This window comes from Geotrypetes seraphini, chromosome 4 (assembly GCF_902459505.1).
Source record: "Geotrypetes seraphini chromosome 4, aGeoSer1.1, whole genome shotgun sequence".
Classification (NCBI taxonomy): domain Eukaryota; kingdom Metazoa; phylum Chordata; class Amphibia; order Gymnophiona; family Dermophiidae; genus Geotrypetes; species Geotrypetes seraphini.
In genome coordinates, this window is record NC_047087.1 from 286,604,277 (window position 1) to 286,631,696 (window position 27,420).

The 27,420-nt window shown below is 44.6% G+C and overlaps 1 protein-coding gene across 8 annotated transcripts in view; it reads left to right on the forward strand.

Annotated features, from left to right (window-relative positions):
• Positions 1-3,196: 3,196 nt before the first annotated feature.
• The window catches only part of LOC117358641 (prominin-1-A-like), a 256,473-nt gene continuing 232,249 nt past the window's right edge, over positions 3,197-27,420 (forward strand). For 3 of the 8 annotated variants that reach the window (XM_033940084.1, XM_033940089.1, XM_033940093.1), the window contains exon 1: positions 3,198-3,418. The gene's annotated coding sequence lies outside the window, so the exon portion shown is untranslated. Of the gene's footprint in view, positions 3,419-3,531; positions 3,773-4,154; positions 4,177-27,420 lie in introns of those variants that run through there. The other 5 variants (XM_033940092.1, XM_033940091.1, XM_033940090.1 and 2 more) reach the window with 4 other exon arrangements.

Consider the following 27,420-nt stretch of genomic DNA (forward strand, 5'->3'; position numbering starts at 1 on the left):
CAGAATGGGCCGAAGATCGCCCATCTTCTTTGGAACAAGAAAGTAACGGGAGTAAAACCCCCTGTTCTGCTGTTCCAAAGGAACTGGTTCGATGGCATGGAGACAAAGCAGAGCTTGAGCTTCCTGAAGAAGAAGGGCGGTCAGGGATGGACTGGAAGGATACTCTCTTGGAGGAAGCTCTGGTGGAACCTGCCTGAAATGAAGAGAGTATCTTTCCCTGATGATTGACAGCACCCAGAGGTCGGATGTGATTGTCTCCCATCGGTGGTAAAAATGATGGAGACAACCTCCAATAGGGGGAAGATAGGACAGAGACAGAACGGTGGAGGTTATGCTCTGTTATAAACAGTCAAAAAGGCTGTGTAGCCTTAGGTGCAGCAGAAGGTTGAGGTTTCTGTTGCTTCTGATTCTGTTGTTTCTTAAGAGGAGGGCGAGTGTAAGGAGCAAAACGCCTCTGATAAATAGGAGGAGGGCGTGTAAGCTTGGCAGGAACTGGCTTTGGCTTAGGTCTGACAATAGAAGTAAAGGACTTTTCATGGTCAGACAATTTTTGGTGGTTGCCTCGATAGATTCATCGAAGAGGTCATTGCCTGCACAAGGAATATTAGTCAAGCGGTCATGAAGATTAGGATCCATATCAATGGTACGAAGCCAAGCAAGGTGGCGCATTGCTACAGAACAAGAAGCCGCCCTGGCAGACAACTCAAAGGCATCGTAAAAAGACTGAAGTAGATGTAATCTGAGTTGTGATAGAGAAGCTATAACTTCTTGAAATTCAAAGTGCTTTTGAGTATCTAAATAATTGAGAAATTTAGGCAAAAGAGCAATGAGGAACTCAAAACAAGTTATAAAATGGAAATTGTAATTAAGGACTTTAGAGGACATCATGGCATTTTGATAGATGCGACGTCGGAATTTGTCCTTAGTTTTCCCTTCCCTTTCAAGAAGAACGGTAGCATAAACCTTGGAAGGATGGGATCTTTTCAAGGATGGCTCCACAAGTAGGGATTGGTGAGATAACTGTGAATTCTCAAATCCTTTGCAATGGAGAGTTTTATATCTGGAGTCTAATTTGCCAGGAACAGCTGGAATTGCATAAGGAGTTTCCAGGCATCTGGTAAAAGTCTGAGACAAAAGCTTGTGAAGAGGAAGCTTAAGTAACTCTGCTGGAGGTTGAGGAAGATGCATGACTTCGAGATACTCCTTAGAGCAGGGGTGTCCAATGTCGGTCCTCGAGAGCCGCAATCCAGTCGGGTTTTCAGGATTTCCCCAATGAATATGCATGAGATCTATTTGCATGCACTGCTTTCAATGCATATTCATTGGGGAAATCCTGAAAACCCGACTGGATTGCGGCCCTCGAGGACCGACATTGGACACCCCTGCCTTAGAGTATTTAGAACCAGCATTTAATTGAAGGTCCAAGTCAACAGCCATCTGACGAAGAAAAGAAGAGAAAGATAGCTGATCCACTAGTGCCTTGCCTTGAGATAGACTCGAGGTCATCGAGGCAGCCTGTGTCGAAGATGAAGCTTTGGCAGGAAAAAAGGCATCAAAAGAATAGGGAGACTTGGATGAAGCAATTGAAACCGCTGAGTCCTCGAGGTGTGGAAGTGGAGACCTCGATCTGGGAGTAGGCGGTCTAGTAGAAGTAGGTGTAGATCAAGGCTTAGTTGAAGAAGACCGCTCTTTAGAAGAAGAGCTATGCCTGGAAGTATGCCTCGAGGAAGGCCTCGATCGTCGGTGAGAACGGTGCTTGGAAGCAGATATCGAAGATTGAGGAGACTTCGCCTCGGAGATGGAAGGTGTCGATGCCACCAAGGAATGGATAGGGCTGGAAGCTGTGGATCGAAGCTCCAGAGGCTTGATGGAGGAACCTCGATGCACTCCCAAAGACTTTGCTCCTTGTATGGAGTGTGAAGATTCCTGCCGAGGCACTTGCAAAGAATCTGCTCCTTGCTTCACGTGCTTAGATGCCAGATCAGACACTCGCAGAGACTCTGCTCCCTGCATAGAGTGTGTAGACTCAAACTGAGCTATAGGAAGAGACTCAACCTCGCGGGAGTCTGCAGAATGCCCAGGCTGGATTAGAGTAGCTAGCTTCAGTCCCATTTTGGTGAGGAACTGAACAAATTGCTGCTCTAACATGGTCTGGAAAGAAGCCGGCAAGGATGAATCCGCGTCTGAAACCGGACCACCTGCTTTGGCTGGAGGTTCCACAGAGGCAGTGGAAATGTGCTTCGATTTGGAAGTCTTAAGCACCTTCAGCACCACCGGTGGAACTGTCTGCTGAGCTATCTGTCCTGAGGATACAGGGGAAGATATAGCAGATGTCGTCGAGGAAAGAGCCGCTGCAAATGAAGGTCTGATGAGGCTCGAGGTCGAAGGTGAGACCAAGGTCGGCTTCGGAGTCGAGGAAGTGGTTGAACCCATCTCGAAGAATTTCTCCACTGAAAGTAGACAAAGTTTAAGGGCTCGAGGTTGAAGAGTAGCACAGCGCTCGCACGACTTCAGGTGATGTTGTGGCCCAAGGCACTTGAGGCACCTACTGTGTGGGTCTGTGAGAGAAATCGCACGCTGACACTGGCTATACTTCTTGAAGCCTGTTGCTGACCGGGACATAGGAGGAAAAACAGCCGCTGCAAGGTCGAAGCCCCTGGGCTGCGGTTGAGCAGCCTGCCCCGGCAGCCAAACGGAAGAAATAAAATTTTATTTTTTTTTAAACTAGAAATAAAGTAAAGACAGCGATTCGTGAAGAAAAATATCACAAACCGTGGTGAGAGAAGGCACGAAGTAAGTAAGTTAAACGCAGAGTCAAAGACGGATTTCTCGGCTCCGCGGAAAACTGAGGAGACGCGCCCTGTGCTGGGCAGGAAGGCACTCGCGCATGCGTGGTGCGGCTGAATAGAAACTTCTAGTTTCTACAATCAAGTCTGCTTGTGAGGCTTCCGCATCGGGGCTCCGTCGATGATGTCACCTATATGTGAGAATAGGCTGCCTGCTTGTCCTGGGATAAATTCCGTTTCATGGTTATTACAAAAAATATTTTTTTTACATGGGGGGGGGGGGGGGTGGTGGCAAAAAATGATGGGCCCCGGGTGCCACATACCCTAGGCCACTGGCTAGGTCTCAGCGCCAATAAGCGACAGCTGTATGAACAGACTTGTCTAATAACGAATCTGGAGAAATAGGCGCAACAGCACCAAAACTCTTCAAGTCCAGCCCTCTGGGGCGTTCACACTCACTTCTAGTATTGAGCCAGAAGAGAAGAAAACTCACCACAAAGGAAGTTAAAGATAAGCGCAACTTTTCCCTTACCCTGAGAGACTATGCCGGCTCACATTTCATACGCAGTTCCCGCGTGAGGCCCAAAAACCTGAGGGCTTCTCATAATGGTTCCGATCGCCAGAAACGAAAGGTATGTGGTCTCGCAGTCTTTCCTGGCCGTTTCGCCAGTACGCGCTCCCTGGTTGGAGAGAAAATTACGCTTAGATCACTGACGGGTCGGTCCTGCGGTCGGCGGGTGTAAGGGGGCGGGAAAAGGAAACTAACAGCCCACCTGCTCCTCGTCCGCGCGCGAACTCGAAAACTCGTCAGAAACGGGTTTTGCTAAAGTAAAATTTGGAGCGTCTTTCTTGCTGAAGACCCGGCGTTTTCCGATAATAGACCCAAGGTTTTGGATGTGTCTTTGTACACAAGTTCTGGCCGTTATTGTTATTTCTTATCTTCTTGAATTAAGGCTATATAACTAATAGTTGCGATAGAAATAAAAGTAAGATCAAAGAACGTGTGATGGTAAATTGAACCTCAAATATTTACACTGTGGTAATTAGGCCCGGTAATATCCAAGTTTATTACAAATTTGTTATACCGCCTAATTTAGGCGGTGTACGTTAGCTAAAAAAGGTATATATATATATATATAGAGAGAGAGAGAGAGAGAGAGAGATAAAAATGACTAAATTTAATATTATCACTCAATTGCTGTACCCTCAGACTAGGAGCTCTAGCTCAATAATAAGATTTTTTTTTTTTTTAATAAGCTTAGTTGCCTTAAAAATTTTGGTTTTATTTTTAATTGACACGGGGTAGAGGGAAGAAAGGGCGATCTAAATACACTTGATTTGCATAGATTATCCAGATTTGGGGGCTATTTTTCCACTATGCAACTTAGAGGTAAGATTTAAAGTTTATTGCTGGACCAAAAGCAACTTTTCAGTGGTCTACAACGCCCTCGTTTTGTTGGAGGGGGAAAACGAAGGAATAAGAATTTGAAAATAATTTGTTACTTATTTCCCCCCTTTGTTTAAACACCATTCTTTGGACGTTACGGCTCAGAACTATGGCTGGTATTAGGGACTGGAAGGAAGTGTGTATTCCAAATACAGTACCTTTGTTCTGATTTCTTTTGGATTCTGTGTGCAGCTTCTGCTAGGAACTTAAATGCCTAAATTGTTGTTGAACATCGTGACCTCGGACTAGAAGGCAGTACGAGGCCAGACTAAAAATGGCCATCAAATGGAAATGAGATTTATTTCATTTAAGCCGATTATCCTTTCATGACCCCGTATCTTCTGGTATTTCACTTTCTGGAACCTTGTCTAAAAAATAAAGATAATTGGACTTTTATAAATTGATTTCTGTGGCATTTGAATTTCCTTTTTTTTTTTTTTTTTAAAGAAAAAAAACAACCAATTAGAGCATTTTTTTTGTTCAGCAAATTGCTGCAGGGTCCCACTGACAGAGCAAATCTGCTTCTTGACTTGCTAAAACAAGATTTGCACAGGTGTACAGTCTGAGCCTGAAATTCAAGACATAACTTAAGTTCTGAATAGTTCAAAAGATGTACTGTATTTTAACTTTTAAAGAATGAAAACGTTAAGATTGTTATGCATCCTGAGTTATATACTGTAACACATTTTCCCCCACTATTCTGTGGAGCTCTGTGTGAGAACTTTGATTCCTCTGTGGTGGTGATCTTGACCTTGGTAAAGCTTGTTGAGAGTGGAAGGTCCTTATAGTATGTAAAGAGAGACAGAAAGATAACAGCCAGATTATACCCTCCCCCCTAGCACCAAATCACAGTCTCAAGAGAAGATATTTAATAAATTTGTGAAAGCTTATTGCAAAGACTTGCCAGCCTTAAACATGTCCTCATTCAACAAGAGCTATTCTGGTGCACAGAAATACATAATCCTCTCAGGATTCTTTAGTATCTTAACAAACTACTTCAGAATCAGGATTGAAGGCAGCACATTCTGTGCCACTCTCTCCTCTGGCATTCAGCCTTTCTCAAATTGTAGGGATCCATGAACTCTATAATCCCCACCAACTCTCTTTCTTGAGGAAACAAAAATATATTCTGCAACAGTTCTGGTCCCTCTCCTTTCCCAGTGAAAATATTCCTATGAGGACATCTCTTACTCTAGGCTTCTGTAAAGGATCTTAGAACATAAGAACATAGAATTGCCGCTGCTGGGTCAAACCAATGGTCCATCATGCCCAGCAGTCCGCTCACGCGGTGGCCCTCTGGTCAAAGACCAGAGCCCTAACTGAGACTAGCCCTATCAGCGTACGTCCTTGTTCAGCAGGAACTTGTCTAACTTTGTCTTGAATCCCTGGAGGGTGTTTCCCCCTATGACAGACTCCGGAAGAGCGTTCCAGTTTTCTACCACTCTCTGGGTGAAGAAGAACTTCCTTACGTTTGTACGGAATCTATCCCCTTTCAACTGTAGAGAGTGCCGTCTCATTCTCCCTACCTTGGAGAGGGTGAACAACCTGTCCTTATCAACTAAGTCTATCCCCTTCAGTACCTTGAATGTTTTGATCATGTCACTTCTCAATCTCCTCTGTTCGATGGAGAAGAGGCCCAGTTTCTCTAATCTTTCGCTGTTCGGCAGCTCCTCCAATCTCTTAACCATCTTAGTCACTCTTCTCTGGACCCTTTCGAGTAGTACCGTGTCCTCCTTCATGTATGGCTGTATGCAGTACTCCAGGTAAGGGCGCACCATGGCCTGGTACAGCGGCATGATAACCTTCTCCGATCTGTTCGTGATCCCCTTCTTTATCATTCCTCACATTCTGTTCGCCCTTTTCGCCGCCGCCACACATTGCATGGATGGCTTCATCGATTTGTCGATCAGAACTCCCAAGTCCCTTTCCTGGGAGGTCTCTCCAAGTACCGCCCCGGACATCCTGTATTTGTGCATGAGATTTTTGTTACCGACATGCATCACTTTACACTTGTGCACGTTGAACCTCATCTGACATGTCGATGCCCATTCCTCGAGCCTGATTATGTCACGTTGCAGATCTTTGCTGTCCCCCTGCGTCTTCACTACTCTGAATAACTTCGTATTGTCCGCAAATTTAATCACTTCACTCGTCATACCTATGTCCAGATCGTTTATAAAGATGTTGACGTACACGAGTCCAAGCACCGAGCCCTGCGGCACGCCACTGGTGATGCTCTTCCAGTCTGAGTATTGTCCATTTACCCCCCACTCTCTGTTTCCTATGCTCCAGCCAGTTTTTAATCCACGGGAGTATTTCACCCTCGATTCCATGGCTCACGGTTTTCTGAAGTAGTCGTTTATGCAGAACCTTGTCGAACCTTTTCCACTGAAGCAAAAAGGGGGAACTGTGGGCAGGTGTACTTTAGAACAGTAGTTCCCAACCCTGTCTTGGAGGCCACCAAGCCAATCGGGTTTTCAGGATAGCCCTAATGAATATGCATGGAGCAGATTTGCATGCCTCTCACTTCCATTATATGCAAATCTCTCTCATGCATATTCATTAGGGCTAGCCCTCCAGGACAGGGTTGAGAACCACTGCTTTAGAATACCATAGGCTACAGTTGCAGTACCTCTTTACAGACTGCTTAAAGACCAATAATCCTGTATGTGGCAAAACTATGCAGCCCCTAATTCATAAGAACATAAGAATTGCCGCTGCTGGGTCAGACCAGTGGTCCATTGTGTCCAGCAGTCCGCTCCCGCAGCGGCCCCTAGATCAAAAACCAGTGCCCTAACTGAGAACAGCCCTACCTGCATACGTTCCGGTTCAGCAGGAACTTGTCTAACTTTGTCTTGAATCCCTGGAGGATATTTTCCCCTATAACGCCTCCAGAAGAGTGTTCCAGTTTTCCACCACTCTCTGGATGAAGAAGAACTTCCTTACGTTTGTACGGAATCTATCCCCTTTTAACTTTAGTGAGTTCCCTCTCGTTCTCACTACCTTGGAGAGGATGAACAACCTGTCTTTATCTACTAAGTTTATTTCCTTCAGTATCTTGAATGTTTCGATCATGTCCCCTCTGTCTCCTCTGTCTTCTCTTTTCAAGGGAGAAGAGGCCCAGTTTCTCTAATCTCTCGCTATACGGCAACTCTTCCTGCCCCTTAACCATTTTAGTCGCTCTTCTCTGAACCCTTTCGAGGAATACCGTGTCCTTCATGTACGGCAACCAGTGCTAGACGCAATATTCCAGGTGAGGGAGTACCATGGCTCGGTACAGCAGCATGATAACCTTCTCTGATCTGTTCGTGATCCCTTTCTTAATCATTCCTAGCATTCTGTTCGCACAATTTTATGTTTACCATGCAAAGTTGTTCACGCAGGTTACAGAATACAGTCAGATTTGGATGAGTTCTTGGAGGAAAAGTCCATAGTCTACTTTGAAAGAGACATGGGGGAAGCCACTGCTTGCCATGGGATTGGTAGCATGGAATGTTGTTACTATTTGGGTTTCTGCCAGGCACGTGAAACAGGATACTGAGCTAGGTGTTGCAGTTTTTTGGGCTGGTTTTAGATTTTTGTGCTCTAATTTAGGCTGCATCATGGCATGGTATTCTTAAGTCAGCTCTGCATTCAGCAAATCAACACTTAGTGTAGACCATGTATTCAGTATCCAACCAATGATGGCCCTTGCCCGCCCACCCACCCTCTCCCCACAGCCAGTCATAATCGGAGCCTAGCCTTGTGTGTATCTCACATTTCTCTGTCACTTTTCTCTCTGAAGTTTGTTGTCCAATAGTTCTTTGGCATAAGAAGAAAAACTTTCCAGTAAACCCTAGGAGATAAATTGCTTCCTACCCCACCCCCCACAAGATGGCTAGATTTAAGCATGGAGGGACAAGAGATATTCCAGGGCTCAGGAAGAGGAGAGGAAGCATACACTGGATTTCATTTGCAAATAAATATAGTCTTTACCCTAGTTAAAGCAAGTACAAAGCATTGGAGTCTTTTTGTTGTACTAAGCTTGTAAGTCCACAAGTGGCAAAAGTGCCCACGCTGTTCTAGCTGCTGTTTTCTCCTGGTTCACAAGATTTTGGTGTTGCTGTTGAAGGGGAGAATGAACCTGTGGATAAAGGTGAACTGATTGATATGGTGTATTTGGATTTTCAAAAGGCTTTTGACAAAGTGCCTCATGAAAGACTTCTGAAGAAATTAAAAAGTCATGGGATAGGAGGTAATGTCCTATTGTGCATTAAGAACTGGATGAAAGACAAAACAGAGAGTAGGTTTAAATGGTCAATATTCTCAATGGAGAAGGGTAAATAGTGGGGTTTCCCAGGAGTCTGTACTGGGACCTGAACTATAGCTACATGATGCTGGCAGGTTCTATGTTAGGAGTTGCTGCCCAGGAAAAGGATCTATGTCTCATTGTTGAGGAGGATATGTCGAAACCCTCCGCTCAATGTGCGGCAGCGGCAACTAAGAAAGCAAATAGAATGTTATGAATTATCAGAAAAGGAATAAAAAAGATGAAAATGTTATAATGTTCTTGTATTGCTCTATGGTAAGGCTACAACTTGAATACTGTGTGCGTTGTTGGTTGCCGTATCTCAAGAAAGATATAGCGGATTTAGAAAAGGTATAGAGAAGAGCAATGAAAATGATAAAAGGTTTGAGATGACTTCCCTATTAAGAGAGGCTAAAGCGGCTAGGGCTCTTCAGCTTGGAGAAGAGATGGCTCAGGGTAATATGAAAGAAGTCTATAAAATTAGTTGAAAGGGTAGATGTGGTTCACTCTTTCCAAAAATACTAGGATTAGGGGGCATGCAATGAAGCTACTAAGTAGTAGATTTAAAACAAAACAGGAGAAAATATTTCTTTACACAGTGTGTAATTAAATTCTGTAATTCATTGCTAGAAAATGTGATGAAATCAATTAGCTTAGTGGGGTTTTAAAAAGACTTGGATAATTTCCTAAAAAGAAAAGTCCATAGGCCATTATTGAGATGTCTTGGGGAAATCCACTGCTTATTCCTAGGATAAGCAGCATAAAATCTGTTTTACTACTTGGAATCTAGTTAGGTACTTGGGACCTGGGTAGGCTATTGTTGGAAATAGGATACTGAACTTGATGGACCTGAGTTTCTCAGTATAGCAATTCTTATGTTCTTATGCTTTTATTCAGAAGCAGTACTTGGCTAGCTACTTAAAGAGCTTGTTGCCAAAGCCCTTCACAAGCTGACTCCAAAAACCACGCAGACGTGCAATGTATTACCCGAAATCAGACAATATTTTATTTAAACAAAGTATAAAAATGTTAACAAAATATATTGTCTCAATTGGTATACATTGGAGGGATTGGTACAGGTAGATGCCAAGGCAAAAATATCTAGCTGTAAGTGATAATCCCTAGCCTACACAAAGGCATGCATTGATATTTATTTATTTTTTATAACCTTCTCTCATGTTTACACCCTTTACTCTTAAGCCAATTAAAACTTGTCTGATCATATTGCAAATTTGCTCCTATCTATCATATCCTATCATTTCCCAGTAACCATAGCTGCGCTTATCTATAAATGACCAATCCGTACATAATTCCACAGTTTTTTTTCTATAGTTTTGTCTTTTCCTTATTTGGCAAACTCAAGTTGGTTTTTTTTGTGTTAGCTGGTGTCGGGTCCAGCCTAGGTAAAAAGTTAAGTACATTCCTAAGGTCTGACACCTATATCTTTATATTTGCTTGTGCTTCTTTGTAGCACTGACATATATCTTCTTGCTCACCATGATTCACGTTCTTCCAGCAAAGCCTTGCTGTCCTGCAGAGCCTTAGCCTGCTCTTTAATAAATGCAACGTAAGCAGGTTGAAAATGAAATGCAGGGCAGGCCTGCATATAGAGTCTTAACATCAGTTAGTTTATAAGAGTTCCACTTCACGTGGGACTGAGGGCCCTTGGGGGACAGAGAGCCCTTCCTCACTACCTGGTTAGCTTATGCAGGGCTTAATTTGCAGATAAAAAGGAAGTGAAACTGTGAAGCCAGGAAAGGCTTGGGTGGGCTAGGAGAAAGGAGCAATAGTAAAAGAGGGAATGGATTGGATTGTTCTCTGTTCCGCTCCAAGCTTACAACCTACCCTCCTCATCCTACAGGCAGCTTGGAAGGGAGGGTCTACTGTAGAGCAGAATGTCCTTGTCTCTCTGGAGTCAGAAAAAAAGTGGTGGATGGAAAAAAGTGGTGAAACTGTATTCCATGTTCTTCCCCCACAAATTAAGCCCTGAATTTAGGACAACAAAAAAACTGAATATTGGTGCTACCTGGGTAACTCTTAGTGGCTTCCCCAGATTCAGATATGCGTGCAGGAGTAACATTGTAGTGGGCCGAGAACCTGGGTAACTGGGTCCAATTCCCACTGCACTCCTTATATCTCTGGGCAAGTCACGGTAACCCTCCATGGCCCCAGGTACAATCAAATAGGTAACATGTTTTCATTGTAACCACAGAAAGGCAGTATAGCAAATTTTATCCCCTAATATCCAAGTCTAATTCAGTTGGCAGCAGCCAATGTTTAAAGAAATGCTGCCAGCTGAATATTGATTGGTTTATGTTTTGTATTATGCTGACAGATCATAAGCTAGTTCATTGCATGGGCCATATATTCTTTATTCTTATTGGCTGAATGTAGCATGTGACACATTTCTTTCTCTATCATGTAACGTTAGCTTCATGTCCTATATAAACTTTGAAAAACCAAAATACACTGTGCAGAGACAATGTTGCTGAAATGGACTTTATTATTAAAATATATATATAAAAGTCAACATAGCAATCCACATAAAAACCTTAAGGACCTGGGAGCATTGGACCCAACATGGTCCGTGTTTCGACAAGAGAGTCTTCCCCAGAGGTCCCTGCTAGTCCTAGGGTGGAAAATACGTGGAAAAGCTAAACAATCCAAAAGTACCAATGTATGGCACAGTGGATGGAGCTACAGCCTTAGCACCCTGGGGTTGTGGGTTCAAACCCCACGCTGCTCCTTGTGACCCTGGACAAGTCACTCAGTCCTCCATAGCCCCAGGTACGTTAGATAGATTGTGAGCCCACTGGACAGAGAGGGACAATGCTTGAATACCTGGTTATAGAACCGCTTAGATAACCTTGATAGACAGTATATAAAAACCTAATAAACTTGAAACTTGTAGAAGCTCCGCATGAACCACGATGCAAAAACAAATTCAATAAACTGAACCCTTTAATCATCTCTCTGGGCTTTTACCCCTAAGAAGTAGCTTTGCTGTTATCTTTCCCTCTGAGGCAGAATTCAGTATTCTTGCTTATCCTTGGGCACAGTATCAATATGCCATGATGCTAAGTCAACTGAAAAAATTAAAAATCTATTCTTAATAGATTCATTTATTTAGAACATGTGTATAAAGTTATTCAAATTGTGTGTTTGCAGGTAGAAATATCATGCATATTATATTTACATGTAGTGTTATAGTGCAACTAGAACAATTATCAAAACTCTGAACCCCCCCCCCCCCCACACACACACACACTTATGAGAACAAATGGGGAAAGTATGCAGAGCTAAGCTTATGAAAATCTTACCACTCCCCTCTTTTTCACCTCATATTTTTTTTTTTGTTTGTATCTGTATTGTCTTTGTGCATGTCTTTTGACCTGGAGAGAGAACAATGTGAATGGAGCATTACCTAAATATTCTATTGGTTTGAAAAGAGTAATAAAATTGAACTTAGTGTGAGTAATAATAAAGCATTAAATATTACTGTCAACAGATTTTACAGTTTAACCACAGTGTTCTAGTACTCCATGGCAACAGGTGGTTGGCTGGCAGTACATATAACAAATATTAAGACAGCAGTAAAGTTGAACCTACTAACCAAAAATGAGAATTTACAAGAAAATGAAAATGCATCAGAATCGCTAAGAAGTAGCCAAGGTACGAGCCGAATTAAAGCATAAGCATATTAGACACGTGCCTCAGGCCCAGAAATTTAGGTGGGGGACCCCTTATCAGATGTGCTGAGTGTTTTAGGATTGCCAACTGTCTGTCTGGATTTTCTTAGGATTCTACAAATTTGTACATTACCAAGCTCAAAAGTTGGAATGATGGCTAAAGTGTCTGAATAATTTTCATAGTGTAGCCTTCTATATTTCCCAATCCTCCCCCCCCTCCAGTGCAAAGACTATGGTAGGATCCAACCAATGGGGAGGTTTCAAGTAACAGGAGGGAGGGGCTGAGCTGCAAGGGCTGTGGAGTAAGAGGAGACTGAGCCCTGTATGGGTTTTGTAGAGAGCCTGGAACCAGTGAGTATTCTGGAGGAATGATAATTTTAAGAAGAATGGGAGAAAGTGTGAAGGGTCTGCTACAGACTGTGGAAAAGAACTGGCAGAAAATGCAAGAATTTTGCATGATGATTTTGAGGTGCATGCACTTATGTGTTCTGGTAGGGATAGTTTCATGTAAACAGAGCTTCCCTTTTTGATAGTCCACTGCTATAAATGTACCTGTATGCATACTAAATAAAGGGAAGTGTTCAGCCTCGGTAATTTACCCAGCTAGCTATTGAGTTTCCTGGATAAATTTGTTTGAATGCTGGCCTAATACTGCTTTCTCTCTTCTCTGTCTGTATTATAAACACCAAAGAAAGTGATTTTTTAAATTTCTTTTACTTTTGCTGCTTCCATTTTTGAAGCTTTTCTCATATGTAAAACTTTGTAATATATACCTCAGTCATATTTTCCTTGGCACCCCTAGTTTGTACCAGAGGCAACAGAATAAAAATGACTTGGTGCAAGAGAAATACTTTTCAGGAGTACAGAAGCAGACCTTGATTACAATTGCCAACAGTAAGTATCACTGGATCCCTCTTTCTATCTGGGACTATGGCCTTTGGATGTTCTGACTACCTGGCACTCATGGAGACAATCAGGTGACATCATTAGGGGTTTTGGTCTTCACTTGGAAACGACGCTACTGCTGAGTTAATTCATCTTTTGTGCTCCTGAGAAGTATTATCAGATCCCTCTTTCTATCTGGGTCTGTGGCCTTTGGAAGTGCTGACTACCATCTGGCACTCATGGAGACAACCAGGTGATGTAATTTGGGGCTTTGGTCTTCACTTGAATAAAACGCCGCTGCGTACCCTAAGGGACATACTGAGCCCCTTGGAGCCAAGAGCATTGTAACTGAAGTTTAACGTAAGATTATTTCTTTTTCTTTCTATTGTTTTTTTCAATATGGGAAAAAGAAAGGTTAAAATTAAAAGTTCTACTCCCAAAATGTCTGATCCAGTGGATTGTCACTTGACTGCTTCTAACTTGGTTTCCCCACAATCTTTTAGAGTGGATTCTATGTTGGGGGCATCTCTTGGTCCTTTTGGATCAAACTCCTCCAGTAATTTCCAGTGGATTAGGTTCTGAACAAGGTCCTAATCTTTCTCAACCAAATACCTTGGAACCTTGCATCCTTTAATCTTTTAGTAATTTCTTATTTTTTTAAAAAAAAAAAAAGCCTAAGGTTTTTTTTTTCTTCTCAGGAAGATGTGGTTGAGGAACAAGTTTCAGTTGAGATTCCACAGGAAATTTCCCTGAAAGATGTTTATCCCAGGACAAGCAGGCAGTGTATTCTCACATGTGGGTGATGTCATCCACAGAGCCTGGATGCAGACAGCCTTGCAAGCAGGCTTGCTTGTAAAACTTTAAGAAAGTTTGCGACTGCCGCACCGCGCATGTGCCCGAGGTAGGGCGGCATCTCCTCAGTTCTCAATCTTCCGCTGAGCCGACAAGCCACTCGTTTCGATGCTCTGTGCTAGACTTAGTTCTACTCGTGCCTTCTCTCACCGTGGCTTGTGTATTTTCTTTTTCAGAGTTGCTGTGTTTAATTGCGCATTTCTTTAAAAAAAAAAAATTATTTAGTTTCTTTCTTATTTTCTTCGTGTTACAGTGGGGCTTGATTTTGCCGTACCCGTCTTTCATTTCACTCCCACTGGTCACAGGGTTATGCAGTTTAGCCTGACCACGTTCGGGATGGGTGTTCGCTGTGCTACATTTACCAGAAATGGATCAGTCTTTGCCTAAGGCCTGGAATCCTGTTCCTACCTCGACCTCAAAGCCAGGCCACTTTTCTTCGAGGTCAATATCTTCAACCTTGTCCTCAATTAACTCTTCCTCGATGGGGAAGCCGTTGTTTTCAGGGAGCTCAACTAATTCTACCCCTGGGGATCTTTATCCTTGGTGTCTCCATCAGCTACGATCAGACGTTACATTTCATAGGAGCTGTACTGGACATGGTGCAACTCAGAGCATTCCTTCCTCAACAATGTCAAGGTGCTCATTTATCTTTGCCACAAGGTGTCTTGCCTATCTTCAATTTCAGCACAACACATGATGTTCTCCTAGGTCACATGGCCTCTACAGTTCAAGTGACTCCTTTTGCCAGATTTCACCTCAGGGTTCCTCGGTGGACCCTGGCATCTCAGTGGGCACAGGCTTTAGACCCACTCTTTCAGCACTTTACAGTGACTCCTTCGTTGAGAGAGTCTCTCCACTAGTGGATGCTCTCTTCCAATCTCTCCAGAGGTTTACTGTTTCAAACACCCCCTCATCGGAAGGTCCTCACGACCGATTCTTTGACCTATGTTGGGGGGAGAGTCATCTTGATGGTCTATGTATTCAAGGCCACTGGCCCACTACAGATCGTCAGTGTCACTTATATCGGTTGGAACTCAAGGCTTTTCAGCACCTTCTCCACGATCAAGTAGTACTCATTCGGGCAGACAATCAAGTCCCCATGTACTACGACAACATGCAGAGGGAAACAGGATCTCTCCCTCTCTGCCAGGAAGATCAAAAGATGTGAAATTGGGCAATCCTTCACAACACCTTTCTAACAGCGGTCTATATTCAAGGAGCAGAAAAACTGTCTGGAGGACAAATTGAGTCATTTTCTGCAACCTCATGAATGGACACTCAATTCCTCCCCTCTCCATCACATTTTTTCTCCGTGGGGGACTCCTCATATAGATCTATTTACGTCTCCCCACACCAACAAACTGACTCAATTCTGCTCCAGGATATACTCTCCTCATCGCCCTGAGGCAGATGTTTTTCTTCTGGAATGGACGAATCAGTTTCTTTATGTGCTCCCTCCATTCCCTCTCATTCTCAAGACTATGGTCATACTTAAACGAGACCATGCCACCATGATCCATGGTGGCTCAGACAACCGTGGTACTCCTTTCTATTTCAACTCAGCAGCAGGGAGCCACTACTTCTACCAGTGTTTTCCTCTCTGCTTACACAGAATCAGGGGTCTCTACTTCATCCCAACCTGCAGTCTCTGCACCTGACAGCTTGGTACCTTTCAACATAACTGCCATGCTACAGTTTTCTCAATCTGTACAGGACATTTTAGAGGCTTCCAGAAAGCCTACCACTAGACAGTGTTACAACCAGAAATGGACTAGATTTTCTGCTTAGTGCACCATTCATCACAAGGAGCCTCAGTCTAGCTCCTTGTCTTCAGTTTTGAATTACCTGTTGCATTTATCTCAATCAGGCCTCACATCCACATCCATTAGAGTTCATCTCAGTGCAATTGCTGCTTTTCATCAGCCTATCAAAGGGAAACCCCTCTCTGCTCATTCTGTGGTTTCCAGATTTATGAAAGGACTTTTCAATGTCAAACTACCTCTCAAACCGCCTCCAGTGGTTTGGGATCTCAATGTTGTTCTTGCTCAATTGATGAAGCCTCCTTGTGAACCAATGGCTTCGGCTCATCTCAAATATCTCATTTGGACAGTGGTTTTTCTCATTGCTCTCACATCTGCTCGCAGAGTCAGTGAGCTTCAAGCTTTATTAGCGGACCTACCTTTCTCTGTATTCATCCTAAATTCTTACCTAAAGTGTTTTCAGAATTTCATCTCAACCAATTCATTCTACTTCCAGTGTTTTTTTTCCAAAGCCTCATTCTCATCCTGGAGAAACAGCTCTTCATACTCTTCATACTCTTCATGCTTTGGCTTTCTACTTGCAACGCACTAAGCCACACAGATCTGCTCCTCAACTTTTTGTCTCCTTTGATCCAAACCAGTTGGGATATTCAATTTCCAAGCGCACTATCTCCAACTGGATGGTTGCTTGCATCTCTTTCTGCTGTGCTCAGGCTGGACTGCATCTACTGGGTCGAGTCACAGCCCATAAAGTTAGAGCCATAGCGGCCTCAATAACTTTCCTTAGATCTACTCCTATTGAGGAAAACTGCAAAGCTGCCACTTGGTTCTCGGTTCATTCTTTCACCTCTCATTATTGTCTGGATTCTTTTTCCAGACAGGATGGCCATTTTGGCCAGGCAGTTTTACTAAATTTGTTCTCCTAAATTGCCAACACTCCCACCATCCCATTCTGGTTAGCTTGGAGGTCACCCACATGTGAGAATAGGCTGCCTGCTTGTCCTGGGATAAAGCACAGTTATTTACCATAACAGGTGTTATCCAGGGACAGCAGGCAGCTATTCTCACAACCCACCCACCTCCCCTGGTTGGCTTCTCTGCTAGCTATCTGAACTGAGGAGACGCGCCCTGTGTTGGGCGGGAAGGCACTTGCACATGCGTGGTGTGGCAGACTCGAAACTTCTGAGTTTTCTACAAGCAAGTCTGCTTGCGAGGCTGTCCACATCCAGGCTCCGTGGATGACGTCACCCATATGTGAGAATAGATGCCTACTGTCCCTGGATAACAGCAAGTAACTGTGCTATATGGTCCAAGGAGGACCATAATAGTAGGAGGAGGGAAATTAGAAAAGTCACAGCAGCAGGAACAAGAAGATAAGTTGCCTCAAACAGCATACTCTGCTTCTCTTTGTCTCTCACATCTGAACAGGGTAGTTTTGGTTTACCTGGTGCATCAAAGAATCCAACTACAAACCACCACAGCTCTTGAGAGAGGCTTTCTTGAACTGAGTCTACAGCTTGTAGAGGCAGAAGTTGAAGATGATTTCTTGAGCTCAACAAGGCATCAAAGAGCACTGAAGATGCCAAAAGTCTCCATCTTACCTGGTGTACCAGATGCCTGACTCCTGGATATCTTCTGTCCATATTCTTGGACACCACAGCGGATCTCGGCAGTCCATGGCTCCCCCCCATAGGTTTTTAACTCTCTGGATTTGGATGTGCACTGGTTTAAAACACTTCTGAATGTATAGCTGTACCTGGGGTATGCTAGCCAGGTCCTGCCTTTGGCTGAGGATTTTAACAGCTTTCTCCTCTCAGCCAGCCTAGTAGTTGGCTGAGGAAGAATGTATGTTACTCACTGAAGTTGTAGCTTTGTAGCAAAATATAGCGGGACTGAGATGTCGGGTTTTATATTTTTCTCTGATCCTTATGTAACAAATCAGCAGATGTGGTAGAAGCTGGCAGGGTAGCAACTTAATATGCATGGGACAGATTTAGGGGCCAGTGGAAGAAATAGGGTTGACATTGGTTGGGCAAAAATATATGATGGGGATGGAAAGAATAGATGTTGGGTTTAAATATACAGTTTTATGCTCTATTTACCAAAAATTGTATAGAATAAGGGAAGAAAATTGAGCAAACTGCTCTGACTGGCTCCTTTCTTGTCATTTACAATATTACATATTCTGTAGCCATGGCCTAATTTTATGATTTACTTACTGCCTTGTTGAATATTTACTCAAGGTGGTGTACAGCAAGAATAACTTGGATGCAGGCAATATGTGATTGGCATTCAAAACCATTAACAAAAAAAAAAATCATAATAGCATAGGGGTAACTGGAGTTGAAACACAGACAAAAGAAAGTAATAGGAGTTTGCTGAGCTGCACATAGTGTCATAAGCAAGCATTGCAAATGTTGGTCCTTGTGTGTGACTATCTAATTGTTTTCTTCCATTAAAAGTTTAGGAGAAGAGCTAGGCTTTCACCTGCTTCTTGAAATAGAGTCTTGTATTAAGCAAAGTCTTTCTGGAAGTGCATTCCAGAGTGTGGCACTGCTCTGGAGAAGCCTCATGGGTGATTGTTACATTGTGTGATTTTTCTTTGGAGGGGGTGTAGTTAGGAATACTCCTTGGGAATATCTTAGTGACCTTGGAGGTGCATAGAGGAAGTATTATGGGCCAATTCCTTTAAGGACCTTGATGATCAGAAGAAGTTTTAAATTTATTTATTTTTTAAATAAAAGCTTTTTATTGAAGAAAAATGAATAACAGCAAATACAAACAAGACTGGTGAAAAGTATATAAAAGTACAACCAGTAAAGAATAATACCATGAACATGCTTAATAATCCAGGCAAAAGGTAACAAAGCCCCACATTAATCATTCTGTAGCCATACCTCCCCCAGGACAGATCCCATAGCCCAAACCTCATACAAACAAATGGTGTCTTGCCACAAAAATAAGGATCAAAGGAGCAAAAGAGCACCCCCCAACCAATTCCACAAACCAGAAGGTCTCTCACACGATACCCATCTCCAACCCTACTACTGGACCCTACAATGTGCTCACCCGGAAGCAGCGCCAAATAGAGGCAAACCCATGCTGTTTACCATGCTGCAGAGCCGTAAGGTGGTATAGAAGCTGCCAGTGCTGCAAGCGCTGTTCTACTAACTGCAAGGGGCACCAACCGGTTCCAGGTGGAGGCCATTACCAACTGGGCGGCAGTGAAAGCCAGCTTACAAAACATGGATTCTCCCCATTCAAGATCCAACTGATGCCAAAACATGAGGGCATGGCGCCAATATACCAGGACCGGCTTACGCAGAATCCAGGAGATGTGAGCAAAAACCTTAGCCCAAAAGCCTTGCACCCTCCCACACGACCACCACATATGGAGATAGGTACCCACCTCCCCACACCCCCTCCAGCATAAACCCATCCCATCCCCTCGCCACTTAGCCAAGGTTTGAGGGGTGTAGTACCACCGAAAAAGGACCTTATACCCATTTTCAACTAGTAAGGTCGCTATACCCGCAGAGGACACCTCCCTCCAAATAACCTCCCAAGTTTCCTGAGGGATAGCGGACCCCTAGTCCCCCTCCCAGGCTTTCATATAAGATAGCATAGCATCTCCCCTAACATTAAGGCACCTATACAGAGCCGATAAGGTACCCTTTGTGAGTATTGGGCCGAGTAACAGCTCAAAATGTGTCTTTCCCCCAATTAGCTCCCCCACAATCCCCGAGGTCTGTAAATAATGAAGAACTTGCAAGTAGGGGAATAGATCTTGAGAAAGCAAACCATAACGAGTCTGAAGTTCCCCGAAGGACCGCACTCGATTCAAAGCCAGATCACACAACTGTCCCACACACACCAACCCCTGGGTCTCCCAACGTGCAAACACCCCCTCTCCTCTACTAGGCAATAAGTCAGGATTATGCCACAGCAGGGTATACCACGAGTGACGCCTACCCTACAATAGCCCCTTCTGAACCATTCTCCAAACCTTCAGAGAGGATTCCACAGAGGACAACCCACCATCCGCACCCGCCCAGACAGCCAGGGGCGATGTAGCAAAGGGACCCCACCCACCAAATCCTGCTCGATCACCACCCACGGTTTAGGATCCTGTGTCTGCCACTCCAGGAGAGCGCGCAATTGAGCAGCCTGATAGTATTTTAACACATTAGGAACCGCTAGACCCCCCCTCTCTCCGACCCAAATAGAGAACCTTCTGATTCGCGGGCTACTCCCGGCCCAGATAAATTGAAGAATACTCCATTGTATCCCCTCCAAAGCCCATTTACTAACCCACACCGGAAGCACTTGGAACAAAAACAGAAGACGAGGCAGTACCATCATTTTCACTATCTCCACCCTGCCCAACCAGGAAAAATATTGGCGCTCCCAGCTATCCAAATCCAACTGAATACGACGAAACAGCGGGGGGTAATTAAGGTCGTAAACACTAATACCTGGCGGGCCAAAATAAACCCCAAGATATCGCAAGGAGCGCCTCTGAAGAAACTCCAACCGATCATTAGACAAATTCACATTAAGCAGCTCAGATTTCCCTGCATTAACCTGAAACCCCGACACTACCCCAAAAGCTTCCAGCTCCCGCAGGATAACCGGCAAGGAGACCTCCTGGTCTTCTACCGTAAAGAGGAGGTCATCAGCAAAGAGGGTCAGCCGGTATTCTCCCCGGTGTAAATATAAACCCTAATATCTCTATTTCCTCACACCTGCTGCACCAAAGGCTCCACCGTCAACGCAAAAAGAAGGGGAGAGAGAGGGCACCCCTGGCGCCTATCCCGTGCTAAAGAAAAAGTGTCAGAATAACCCCCGTTCACCTTAATTCATCCCACAGGACAGGTATATAGGATACAGATCCATTCCTGCATGCGCGGACCAAGGCCAATAGATTCCAGAACTTGGAACAGAAAGGCCCAAGAGACCCTACCAAAGGCCTTTTCAGCATCAATGGACAAGAAAATCGCCTCCTGTGTCCTCCCCCTGGCCCTCTCTAACAAATTATAAACCCGTCGAACATTATTCCCCACCTGCCGACCAATCACAAACCCCGACTGGTCAGGATGAATCAACCGTGGAATCCAACTCATCAAATGGTCCGCCAAAATCCGCATGAAGATCTTAGTGTCCACCCCCAGTAAAGAGCTCGGATGATAGGAGGCACACTGCATAGGATCCTTCGCCAATACGGTAACCCCCGCCAACCGCATGAAAAAGGGAAGCTTACTATCCCCTTCCAGAGAATTAAGGAAATGCAGGAGGGGCGGCAACCAGAAATCCTGTAAGCGCTTATAATACCATACAGTGAAACCGTCCAACCCAGGGGACTTGCCCACTTTCATGGACCATAAAGCCCCCTTCGCCTCTATCACAGTAAATGGGCGGTCCAACCGCCCCACATCATCCTCCGCAATCTGCGGTAGTGACGCTGAAGCCAGATAATGATCCCGCTCCTGCTGAGTCCCTTCCACCTCCGGAGTATAGAGTTGAGAATAAAATTCCACAAAACGAGCTCTAATATCATCCTCCTTACTCAAAATCTCTCCGGAGGCCGCCCGAATAGAAAGAATATGATTGCGCATTTAACGTACCTTTAGGCGATGCGCAACCAACCTGCTAGCCTTATTGGAGAACTCAAACTATTTCTGCTGCAAAAGTTGCAAGTTAAAGCGTAAGCGCTCCAAAGCCTGAAGGTCACTCATGGCCTGCTGTAACCATTTTCCCACCTCCACATTCCAAGGCTGATGCTTATGCATCACCTCCAATCTCCCGATCTGATGCAACAGCGCATTGACTGCCTCCCAACGCCGTTTCTGTCTGGAAGAGGCCAAAGCAATCAAATGACCTCTCAGGGTAACCTTCAACCCCTCCCATATGGCCTCTGAAGAGGCACCACACTCCAAATTCAAATCCAGATACTCACGAAGCCACTCCTCAATTTGAGCCACCACACCGGGATCATCCAAAAGACTATCGTTAAAGCGCCAATATTTCCGTCCCGAACAAACCCCCATTGCCCGCAAACTGCACCCAGATAGGCGCTTGGTCCGACCAAGTAACCTGTTCAATTCACGCCGTATCCACCCGCCGAAGCAGGCCACGCTCCACAAAAATATAATCAATTCTGGAATACGATGCATGTGTCTGTGAGAAATGGGTATAGTCCCGTTCCAGAAGATGCAGCCAACGCCATCCATCTTCTACGTTTAATGAAGCAAGTGCTTCCCGCAGCAACTTATGGTCCCGCCGCCCATAGCACCGGGCCCTCCACGAATTATCCAAGTGAGGAGTCACAGTAAGGTTAAAGTCTCCACCAAAGATCAAGGATCCCCCTTTAAACTGCAAAATCTGGGGCACTAGCTCCCAAAAGAAGGCACACTGACCCTCATTAGGTGCATAGATGTTAACCAGAGTACAGGCTCCCCTCAATCAAAGCCTCTGTGTACCTCACAGCGCATTCCCTTACTGATCAGAATCCCCACCACACCCTTCTTGGAGGTGCCCACCTGAGAGGCCCAAAAGGACTGGGGAAACCTAAAGTATCGGACAAAGGTTTCATGAGATTTTAGCAGGTGGGTTTCTTGGACAAAACAAACTGCAGCCCGCAGCCTAATCAGCTTCTGGAAGAAGGCCCTCCGTTTGTAAGGAGAGTTGAGACCCCTGATGTTGTAAGAGACCAGCTTAAGCCCCACCATAGGAAAAATAAAGATAAGCAGCAATAGACCTTCGCAATCATGATTCATCTCCTCCCCACCCCCCCTCCATCCCAGAACACCCCACCCCCCTCCCCCAAAGTGAGATCCACCAGACTTCTCACCAACATACAAGTAAGTAAACAGTCCCCAACGTCCATTACACAAACAACCAAAACCGAAGCAACAACCATCCCCACATTCACACACAGTGCCCAAAGATCAAACGTCCCCCCAACCATGCACCCATCAAAACCAAACAATCACCCAACCCACACCTCACTCTCCCTCAAGCATAGAACCAGATGTCACCCTCTCCCACTCGGGAGCCCCTGCCAGCGAGATCCCACACCCCCTTTCCCATCCACCCCCAAACATGACCACAGAGCCCCAGAAAGACAGGGGAAAGGTCGACCCAACCCACTACCAGCAGACCCACACTCATACAGCTAAAGTTATGAACATAGGGTGTGAAGCAGGCCCAAAATGTGCAGCGGAGGTACTCAACCAGTCAAGAAAGTCCATTAGAAGATGATGCTGCAGCTGAATGGTGGGGGCCCCGCCACAACCTCGGCCCCCACGAAAACCACTTTCCACTCTCTGCCAACGGAAAGAAGCAGGACTCTGGCCCACACTCGAAGCCCCCCCTCTCCTGGCCCGAATCCTCCAGTGACCTTGGTGTGCACACCATTAATAGTGATAACCACTCCAAAGAGATAAGTCCAGCGATATCTCAGGTTATTTCTTTGTAGAGCCTTGGTCACCTCCCGAAAGACACGTCGCTTCTTTAACGTGCTAACTGCTAAGTCTTGATAGAATTCCAGGTGATGACCCTCCCAGGTCACCGCACTCATCTCCCGGGCTCTCCGCAAGACTTGCTCCTTAAGCACAAAGCTCTGAAGACACAACACAGTATCCTTGGACTGATCAGTGACTCAGAGTCCCAATGCCCTGTGCGCTCTTTCAATCCCCGGTTCCAATGTCTCATTCTGCAGCAATCAATGGAGTTATTGAAGTACAGTGGCCCGCACATCTTTATACTCCGGTAGGCCCCGCACCCGCAAGTTGTTACGACAGGTGCGGTTCTCCAAGTCCTCCATCTTGTCCTGCAAAAGTTGATATTAAGCCGATACACCCTCCAGTTTCCGCTGCACACCTGTCACACACTCCTCACAGCTATCCAGGTGGGTCTCCACCACTTCCACCCAGTCAGTACAGAGCTCCTGCACCGCCTCCTGTACTTGAACCGCCGAGATCTCCGACTTTACATCATGAATCCATTGCTGCATGTCGGCTTTGGTCAGTGGGTCGGAAGATGGGCGCTCCGGGGCCGGCTCAGTGATCATGTCAGCAACCGTCTCGATGGCTCTCCCCAAGCTTGCAGTGCCGCTCCGCTCGACTTCATAATATTGTCGCCACGTGCTTCCCTGCTCAGCGCCTGTTCCAGCGTACGCTGCCCCGAATTTTCACAGGGAAGCTTTCTGCGGGTCGCCATTCCCTCTACACTCAAACTCTGCACCTATAGCAGGCAGGTAGGGTGTTCGCCAGAACAATTGCACAGCAATAAGAAGGGATATGCTCAGGGCTCGAACAGAGCTCCCAGATCAGGCATCATTCGTACTGGTCATTTTAAATTTATTTATTTATTCATTCAATTTAGCCTTGTTTTTACTGGCAGCCAGTGGAGGTTTTGCAGAAATGGTGTGATGTGATCACATTTATAACCTTCTATCAGCTGTGCTGTTGTGATATTCTGAATCAACTGGAGCTGGTGCAAACCCATTTACTCTGCCCAGAGTTACAGAAACCTGGGATGTTAGATATTAACTGCAGATCTAGTTTGTTTCTCCTATCACTGTCCATTGTTCAATGCATGACTTTGAACAAGTCACTTCTCTGTGTACAAATGGAATTTCCTTCTGAGAAGAAAAGGGTATAGAGCAGGCCTGTACAACTTCGGCCCTCGCCAGGCCAGGTTTTCCGGATTTCCCAAATGAATATGCATGAGATCAATATGCATAAAATGGAAGCAGTACAGGCAAATAGATCTTATGCAAATACACTGGGGAAATCCTGGAAACCCGACTGGATTCGGCCTCTAGGACCGGACTTGTGCAGGCCTGGTATAGAGAGTGGAGGACAGTAATAATAATAATTTTATTCTTATATACCGCCATACCGAAAAAGTTCTAGGCGGTTCACAACAAGGTGAGCTAATACATGGGATACAAATAAAATACAAATTAGAATAATGGACTTAAAAACAGATAAAGACAGAAAGCATTTACAATATAATGCAGAAAATACCGGCATAGCAGGGAAAGAAGTAATACTGTACATAGAACAGATAAAATACATCAAGTTGACTATAGTAATGTCATCCGTATAAATGTAGAACTTGAGCTTTAAACTTTGCAACAAATTTCCCAAGGAAGAAAGATAAATATTAAACAAAGTGGGGACAGAGGTGAACCCTGCGGGACCCCACAGGAGTTTTCCCAACAATAAGACAAGGTATCTTCTTTAAACACTTGGTATGATCTTTTTCCCAGGAAGCTACGAAACCAGTTCAAGACATTACCTGTGATTCCAATGGATTCCAAACAATCCAACAAAATAGTATGATATACCAGATCAAAAGCGCTGCTCAGATCTAGCTGCAGAATTAACACACTTGAACCTTGACTGAATAATGAATGCAAATAATCAAACAGAGAGGCCATGATTGTTTCGGTACTAAATCCTAACCGAAAACCAGATTGATTCTCATGCAAAATCCTAAACTTATGTATGTAACTAATTCAGCGTTTACCAAACCTTTCTGTATCTTAGTAGCCAGAGGAATACTAGCAATAGGTCTAAAATTAGATGCAATGCTGGATGATTCTTTAGTGTTTTTTTAAATTGGTGTAGTCACAATTTGACCCTGTTCCTTGGGAAACTTCCCTATGGATAATAAGAAATTAATCCACATCAACAATTTGGCCTTAAAGTTGACTGGGGCAACTTTCATAACATTTGGAGGACAGCTGTCAAGTCTATAGTATGAGTTAACATACTTATTGTAGAACTTACTAAAGGTTTGCCAGTCAATAGATGTAAAATTATTACAACTCAGAGCTACTCTGGGTGCATCTGCCCCTTGGAGGATGGGAAAACACCAATGATGATTAATAGGATCAACTAGGTGATCCAAGATGGCCGCACGAGGAGTTGTTTGAGCTTCACTCTCCCTGAAGCTCCTTAAAATATCTTTGTCTACTGCAACTATTTACCTGGTTTATAATGCCGAAGAGGAGGGGACGCAGCGCTGCTGGAGCCTCGCAGCGCTCCAGAACGGCCGTCTTCGGAAACATCGAGGAGCTGATGAGGAGAATGCAGGGCACGCCGACAGCTTCGGGGAGTTCCCCGCGGGAGACGCATGGTGGAGGCGCATCTGTATCGCTCTCCATGGGGCCGGAGACATCGTTGAGCCCCGAAGTAAGGGCACCTCCCCCACGCCCTCAGTCAACCAGTTCCCCGCGAGAGGAGGTACTTCCTGAGGTCGGAGTTCATCTCCTCCCGGAGGCTAAGGAGAACAACGGGGGAACTGTGTGGCAGGACTCCCTGCCGGTGCAGAGGAGTCTGAGCGAGGAGACTGAGGAGGAAGCAGTGGGGGATGAGAGAATTCGACAGACTGCCGTAGGAGACACGCTGCCAGAGGGTGAGCTAACTAAATTAAAATTACAACCTTTACAACCTTTTCAAATTGAGAAGCCCCGAGAGGTTACATTAGATTCTCTGTGGGATCTTGTGGCCAATTTGGCAAGATCTATAAACCCACAACTACAACAATTAGAAAAGAAACTTAATAACCATGAAATTGAGATTAAAAATTTAAAGATTGGACTTGAGGACTCAAAAACTTCAGTACAGAATGTCTGTCAGGATCAACTAATGTAAGCCTCAGTTTTTTTATTTTGGTATTTAAAAAAAAAATCAGCCAAACTATCAGCAGATAAAATAGATTCTTTGGCAGCAACAGTACATGCCTCTAAATCAGGGAATCTTTTTGGCTGAGAAAGCCATAAACGCCACATATTTTGAAATTTAATTCCGTGAGAGCTATACAATATGTTTAAAGTTTAAACATATTGTATGGCTCTCACGGCATTACATTACAAACCTAAATACAATTAAATGTGTGCATTTTAAGTAAGACCAACACTTTTTAAAGTACAATAAGTCTCTGAATTCTTTTTAATAACGTTGTTATTCTGTTCCTAACCAATGATGAATAAAGTACTTCTTACCATAATGCGACTTCTGGTGCTGCATGGTTTTGCTGATGGCTTTGTAGTCTGGTTGATACGTGGTGAGGTTAAGTTTCATGCAGGTTTTGAGACTTCCATCCGTTAAACGTGATCGTAGGTTGGTCTTAATGTTCCTTAGATGTGAGAAAGACTGCTCACATGTATAGGTAGAGCCAGACATTGCCAGTACAGCAATACTCACACGCTGCAGTGTGTGGTATGTGACGGGAAGTGCGTTCCAAGTTTTAACAATCAGCTGGTCTGCCGGTTGAAGTTTTTTCATTTCTCCCCACTTGTGTTTGCTCGCCAACTCTGCTTGCTATCGTGCAAGTCTTTCCAAATCTTTATTCAATGAGTTGAACTTATTCACCCACATGACTGAGGCCTTCAGGTCAGCAGCTTGTAGCTCAAAATCTCTGACAGACACTGGGGATGTAACTCAGGTCGGCGCTGTCCACTGCACACTAGTGTGGATGGGTGATGAATTTAAAAAGACGAGTGCGCTCACGAAATTCTCCAAAGCGTGCTTTGAATGACTGCAGGAGATTAGATGTGAAGCCCGCTAGCTGCTGAAGATCAAGATGTTGAGCAGGGTCACTTGCTGTGCATGCATCTTTAAACTCCCCCAGTTTTTCAAAGTGAGTAAACGACCTGTTTCAATGTCGGCAATGAAGAGTTCTAGCTTGTTTTCAAATG